This window comes from Cornus florida, unplaced genomic scaffold (genome assembly GCF_030987335.1).
Source record: "Cornus florida cultivar Cherokee Brave unplaced genomic scaffold, ASM3098733v1 CherokeeBrave_3.0.0_Hap2_Chr02, whole genome shotgun sequence".
In the NCBI taxonomy this organism is placed as follows: Eukaryota; Viridiplantae; Streptophyta; class Magnoliopsida; order Cornales; family Cornaceae; genus Cornus; species Cornus florida.
The window spans coordinates 60,696,058-60,701,519 of record NW_026775572.1 but is presented as its reverse complement, the minus strand read 5'-3'; positions in this window follow the sequence as shown (position 1 = coordinate 60,701,519).

Here is a 5,462-nt window from a genome sequence, read left to right as displayed (position 1 = left end):
AAACCAAATTGAAGATGTAATTGCTATTGGGTTTATTTCCCTCTATATGGAGGAAACCCAAGTGGGTTTTATTAAAGCCCAAAGCCCAGATCTTTAGGGTGTATAACCCTAAGGAAGTCAAAATAAAAAGAGAGGAAGATCAGCCGTAGTTTTTACAAGAAAGAGAGAAGAAAAACGCAGGTTTTTCTATTCTGCCCAGATTTCATCAAACATCCGATCCTGCTTCGTTCGTGGTCCAATTGAGCTAAAATTTGGAGGAGAGGTTCATGACTCAATGCGTTAAAATCTGAACGGTGGAGATCGGATTTCGAGCTCCCGTGAACAGTAACCTGGTTTTGGTATTTTTCTCTCCAATTCTCTTTGTTTTTTGCCAAGATTGGTGATATCTTGATGAGATGTATTGTAGCTTCTAATTACGATTAGGGAAGACTTTGTGTACCCATTATTTGGTTGATAGTGGAGATTTCAACTGGACTAGGTCCCGTGATTTTTGTTCCTCATACTGGGGAAATTTTCCACGTAAAAAATTGTTTATGTTCTTGTGGTTTGGTGTGATTGATTTTCTTTTCTATTATTTTCAGTACATATAAAATTAGAGATACACTATATTTGCTTGCATATAGGGAGAAGAGTTATTCCACTAATTTGTTTATTGTTATCTCTTCCAACAAAGTGGTATCAGAGCTCCAGGTTGACAGATTGTCAGGTTGGCAATTTGAGTTATGGAAGCAAATACGAGTCTAATGATTAATCTCAATGGTTCAAATTATCACATATGGAAAGAAAAATGGAGGATCTTCTTTATGTGAAAGATTATTACCTACCGGTGTTTAGTGCTGAAAAACCAGAAAACAAGTCTAATGTGGAATAGACTTTGTTACATCGACATGTGTGTGGGTATATCAGGCAGTGGGTAGATGATAATGTTTTGAACCATATTAGTGGAGAGATAAATGCACGTTCTCTATGGAGTAAGCTTGAACAGCTATATGCTAGAAAGACTGGAAATAATAAATTATTTCTGATTAAGCAGATGATGGATTTGAGATACCAGGACGGGACTCCTTTATCTAATCACTTGAATACATTCCAAGGAATTATTAATCAGCTGACTGGAATGGGTATTAAGTTTGATGATGAGATACAAGGGTTATGGTTGCTTGGTTCATTACCGGACTCGTGGGAGACGCTTAGAACTTCATTGTCTAACTCCGCTCCAGAAGGTATAATCACAATGGATATGGCCAAGAGTTGTTTGCTAAATGAAGAAATAAGAAGAAAAACATAGGGATCCTCTTCACATTTAGAGATCTTGGTTACAGAAAAGAGGGGGAGAAGTAAGAGCAGAGGTCCGAAGAACAGAGATAAAAGCAGAAGTAAGTTCAACAAGTTTGCAAATGTTGAGTGTTATCATTATGGGAAATAAGGATACATCAAGAAATATTGCAAGCAATTGAAGAAAAAAAACAAGAATGAGAAAGAGAAGGAACTAAGAATGGAGATGACAAAGATGGTGATGACAGAGTTGTTACCACCACTCCTACAGACTTCCTCATTGTTTATGATGATGAGACGATATTTGTTACATACCATGGGACCAGTTGGGTGATTAACAGTGGTGCTTCCATTCATGCTACATCTCGGAAGGATTTCTTTACATCTTATAAATCTGGTGGTTTTGGAACAGTAAAGATGGGCAACGATGGCTTGGTTAAAGCCATTGGAATTGGGGATGTGTATTTGAAGACAAATAATGGCACGAAGTTAGTTCGCAAAGATGTGAAGCATGTTCCTGACATTCGTTTGAATTTGATTTCTGCAGGTAAACTTGATGATGTAGGGTATTTCAGCACTTTTAGTGATGGCCAGTGTAAGCTCACTAGGGGTGCTATGGTTATGGCTTGAGGCATGAAGCACTCTGTACTGTATGTTCTACAAGCAAAGATCTCCAATGACATTGTTAATGCGATGGAGGATAATGATACAACAGAGTTATGGCACAAGAGACTGGCTCATATGAGTGAGAAAGGATTAGCTCTACTAGCGAAGAAAAGTCTACTATGTGGACTGAAAAGTACACTTCTAAAAAGTTGTACTTATTGTTTGTCAGGGAAGCAGAGTAGAGTTTCCTTCAAGAATTCCCCTCATTCGAGAAAGTAAGAGATACTAGATTTGGTACATTCAGATGTGTGTGGCCTTATGAAGACAAGAACACTTGGTGGCTCCAGATACTTTATGACCTTCATAGATGATTATTCAAGGAAGTTATGGGTATATACCTTAAATTCAAAAGACCAAGTGTTAGCAGTGTTCAAGCAATTTCAAGCCCTAGTTGAGAGACAGACTGGGAAGAAACTGAGATACATTCGTACTGATAACGGCGGAGAGTATTTTGGTCCTTTTGATGAGTATTGTAGATAGTAGGTATCCAGCATCAAAAGACAACTCTTAAAACTTCTTAGTTAAATGGTGTAGCAGAAAGGATAAACAAGACATTGGTTGAGAGAGTGAGATGTTTGCTTTCACAAGCCCAGTTGCTAAAATCCTTTTGGGGGGAAGCATTGAGCACAGTTGTTCATATATTGAATCTTACACCCTATATTCCTCTACAGTTTGATGTACCAGACTGAGTTTGGACATGTAAGGATGTCTCCTATAATCATCTGCGTGTTTTGGGTGCAAAGCACTTGTGCATATTCCAAAAGATGAAAGGTCCAAACTTGATGTAAAAACGCTACAGTGTATATTCCTTGGCTATGGCCAAGATGAGTTTGGTTACAAGCTTTATGATCCAGTTGAGAAGAAAATTGTGAGAAGCAGAGATGTCGTGTTTGAAGAAGATCAAACGATTCAGGATATTGAGAAAGTAGGGAAATCTATGTCTTAACAAGGTGATATCTTGATTGATGTGGATCCAGCTCCTCTGAAGAATCGTCATCTCAGGTTGAGAATGATGTTCAAGATGACCACCAGTGTACAGGTGATGTGGATGTTCCCCTATAGGTTCAGGGAGATGTTGAAACTGATGAGTAGTTGACAGCACCAGAGATTCCACTAGAGATTCCGTCAAGGAAGTTTCCCAGAGACCGACGTCCTTCCACTTGGTATTCAACAGAGAAGTATATGTTATTGACTGATGGGGGAGAGCCCTAGCGTTTTGTAGAAGCCATAGAAGATAAACACAAGATAGAGTAGGTTGAGGCCATGCAAGATGAGATGCACTCATTCCATGATAACCACACCTTTGAGTCAGTAAAGCTACCTAAAGGAAAAAGAGCTTCGGAAAACAAGTGGATTTACAAGAAGAAGCCAAATGGGTTCTCTTCATAGCCACGGTACAAAGCTAGATTGATTGTTAAAGGGTTCAGTTAGAGAAAAAGTATTTGATGAGCACTGAAAAGTGCGCATTTAAACCCTTTAAGCTTAGGTATTCTAGGACCTTTATCTATCTTATTTTCCCACCTTAGATTGATTTCGTGTTATTCCTATTTTCAGGTACTTATCCCCTAAATAAGCTAACTCAGCCAAATAAGAGTAGAAATGAAGCAATTCTGGGATGAATCAAAGAAAGGAGCAAAGTAGAGCAAAAGGAAGCAAAAGTGGAATTTCAGCATCTTCGATCGATCCAACATCAGTCTTCGATCAATCGAACTTCCATCGACCTCAGCACTTCAAGATAAATCCAAGCCATTATGTCATTTTTAGAGATCCCAAAAGTTCAATTGATCCAACATCATTCTTTGATTGATCGAACCTTCTTGTCCTTATCTAGATGCCAGATCTTATCTAGTTGTACCACCCTACCAACCGCTTTTGTCTTTTTCCCAAAAATATCTTCAAAATATATCAGATTTGTTTTTATCCAAAAAGGCGCCGCCATTCAGGATCGATCCAACATCAGTTCGATAGATCTCAGCCATGTTCGATCGATCCGACCTTAAGTTCGATCTATCGAACTTTCCAAATCCCGAGAAAATCCAAATTCGAGCTCACTAAAAGTTGTCTTATATCCAATCATTGAGGAATATTTGATGTATGAGCTTAGCTCATTTTGGGTGATTTTTGACCTACCTTTATAAGGAATACGAGCCACTTTTTGGAGCATAGGCATAGATAGTTAGCTAGGGATTCACATACTCCTTCTTAGACACACTTAGAGGCTTAGAGGAGGAGGAGGCTAGAGACACCATTGGAGACTCTTCATCAACCAAGGAGCAAATCTCTACCATGGAGTTAGCCTTTGAGGGTTGGAGAACACCATCCATGAATGGCTAAACATCCTCTTGGGGCTAGAGTTAGCCCTAAGCATGCTTTCTACATCTTGATTTATGTATTTTTGAGGGGATTTGTATTATGATACTTGTTTTGACATATTTATATATATAGATCTTATTTATTCAATGATTTGTATGGTTTAATGCTTCCAATTGATCATTTCATTCTATCCATATGTCTATATATGTTAGAATAGATGTTCATGTGTTTTCCTCTATTTCTTGTGTTGTTGATACATGTCTATGTGTATTAATGCTATAGATCTAGAGATTGTCAAAACATAGTGCTTAATGGAATGTCCTTGTGGTTTATTTGATGGTTCATGCTTATTTCTTGATGGATTGTGCCTCTTCCTTAGTTTAATTAGTTTAATTTTATGTCATTAGCTTAGTTGTAGTGTAGTGGTAGCTAGATGTTAAATGGGAGGACAATCCATACTTGTTGTTTGATGTTCCATACTCATGAATGCAAGTGGCATATTTCTCTAATTTTGTGTTGTGTTTGGTTATGAGCTTAAAGAAAGGATTAATGGCTTAATTTAATATGTTGTGCTATCCACTATGTTGCTTAGACAATATATGCTTAATTTGTCATCCATGCTTGTTGAAACAACCACACACACACCATTGTCACAATACATGCCTTTCCCCTCATTAATCATTCATTAAAGGTGTAGAGGAGCTATGCTTAGTGGTGATCTCTAAACCCTAAGATCTCTCTCTCTTTCATTTTACCTCTATTGCATTATTGTTTACTTTAGTTTAAGTTGCACCTTAGCTTAATTCAACCACCAACCAATCCTTTGATCACTCGACTTACTAACCCAAATTTTGATTCCACAACCTTTTGCGACCCTCACAATCCCTTGGGATGATCCCTACTTACCCTTGCTATATTTTTAGTTAGTGGTAGTAGTGGCATTTATAAATGTAAAACTTGGCCACACTCACTTGCACACAAACTTGGTCGAGGACGCGACTACCTTGAGGCGACACCAAGTTTTTGGCGCAGTTGCCGGGGATTGATTGATTGGTAACGTCGTATTTGTAGAATCAATTAGGAATTAGTACTCTTTTAATGGTGTCTTTACTTTATTTTTATTTTTATTACTTATTGTGTTGGTTCTTATTTGACTATGAGCATTGAGCAAGAAGGTGAGCAAAGGAGTATCAAAGCAAAGAAGCTAA